Below are 2350 nucleotides of genomic sequence, written 5' to 3'. Positions count from 1 at the left end.
CACCTATCTACAATCTTATTTCCTACCCTATGTGTGTGTTGGATCCTTACATGGCCAAAGGTGGCTAAGAAACTTTGGAATTTGGTGATAAGATCCATCAAACTCCAGTATGGCTTGGAATTTTGTTGAAACATCATGATGACATTTTTAGAGTTACCCTCAATTATAATTTTTTGGTAACCTCTGTCCTTAGTGATGGAAATGCCATAGAAAACCACCACCACTTCCACCACATTAGAGGTTTGAACACCCAATTTTTCTATGTATTCCAACACCATTTTGCCACAAGGATCTCTAATGACCCCACCCCCACTTGCCCAGCTTGGGTTCCCTTTAGAAGACCCATCAAAATTTAGTTTTAACCATCTAAATTCAAGGGTGACAATTAAATATGTTGTTCCTATACCCATGAGGAGGGGAAATAAAATTAGAGAGGGAATCAACCATTTCCCGATTTTTAGCTATGAGCCAATCCAAGGATGAGTGAGAATTTTTGAACCTACCAAAGCCTTTCATATTCTTTTCGACATGATTAATAATAGAGTAGGCTAGAGATTTCCACTGAGACTTACGATCTCTGAAAAAAAAATTATTACTTTCTTTTCATAAACTCCATCTCGTGTGAAGAAAAGCCTACCACCAGAGTTCCTTTATGAAAGGATGGGATGACAGAGCCCGGGTCCAACTAGACAAGGCCAATTTAGGGTCCAAATGCCACACCCAGGACAACGAGAACATGCTTATATTATTTTGTCTAACATTCTAGGAATAATGATAGCAAAACAAAATATGATCTATTCTTTGTTTTGCCTCTTCACATAGGACACATCTATTCACAATCGAATACCCTTATTTTGGAGGTTGTTTATAGTTAGAATCCTTTTATGGCAGGTTGTCCATGAGAAGAAGAAAACCTTTAAGGAAGTTTTAGTCCTCCAAATGTTCAACCATTTAAAAAGAGAATAGAAGGAAGGAATTAGAAGACCAAAACATCCAATTTATTCTCAACATCCACTCTAAAAAACCTTAAGTTATTCTTAATTAGACAATACTTTATAAGAGTTAAAAGGTGGGTAGCTTATGTTACCCATTGCACAAGGAGCTCCATATTTATACTTAAGTGATATTATTTAGTTTTGCCCATCGTAAGATTTGAACCCATGATGTTGGGGGTCAAGAACCTCACATAAACCATTGGAGTATCTTAAGGTGGGTACATAAGATGTTAAAAACAATTGTATTGTATTAAGATCTCTTACATCTAAAGAATATAAGAAATTAAAATGAAAACAAATTTATACTCTATTTTTACTCGTAATAATAATCATATTGACTAACAATCAAGACTTTAACAACTTTAACTTATAATGATATCTAAATAAATATAAAATTAGTAATAAAATATAAATGTTGAGATTGATTTTTATTTTTTTGAATTTTTATTTTTTTTATTACATACATGTTGATATTTAAATACATGAAATTTTTAATATAATATTACTTTTAAATTTTAATTAATTTTCTTCCATGGGCCACCTGTCATATTCGGCTTTCAAATTGTTTTGGCATTGTTTATGCTGTGTAATAATATTTCCACGAGTACTGAGACCAAAGTGATTACTATTAGTAGATGAGACCAAACTGATTGACATTCTGCTTTACTTACAGTGTAAAATGTCTATCCATATTTAGCATATTTATTACTTTGAGATGTATTATTGTTATTTATTCCCCTGCTTTACAAATTTCATATCTCTAGTGTTAAGCAAGCATGAAAGCTGGAATAGAAATAGAAAAAGCTAAATCATTATATTATCAGTCAATAATTTTAATTCTATCTTCAATGACTGTAATTCCATTCACTAGCTGAAAGTACTTCCATTTTTCCAAAAGAGAAGGAATAAAGCTGTACTGTGATTGATTTTAAATGGAATGAGGAAAATATAATAAGATTTGAGTGAGAAAATCTGTGTGATGGGTGAAAGGATCTCCATGACAGGCCATATGGAGCGTTTGTTCTGTTATCTAAATGATAATATGGATTAAGTTATATATCTTGAAGTTCTAATTGATTTTATTCTAAAGAAAGTATTATAGACGATCAAATTTAGTTTATTTTGAACAATGTAAATAAAAGAAGCATCATTCACACATACATCATAAAGATGTGAATGAATAAATCTAAGAATTATTTTTTAATTATGTACTCTAAATAAGATAATAAAAAGAATAAATTTTAAAATATTAAATTCAAATTTATGTATGGTTAGAGGGTTGTTGGATTGATTGATCACAGTTGATGAGGATGGTAGTAGTGGATTAAAGACTATTTACAAATATTCAAATATTT

This window comes from Cryptomeria japonica, chromosome 11 (assembly GCF_030272615.1).
Source record: "Cryptomeria japonica chromosome 11, Sugi_1.0, whole genome shotgun sequence".
NCBI lineage: Eukaryota > Viridiplantae > Streptophyta > Pinopsida > Cupressales > Cupressaceae > Cryptomeria > Cryptomeria japonica.
The sequence above is the reverse complement of the archived record's forward strand: the minus strand, read 5'-3'. Positions refer to the sequence as shown.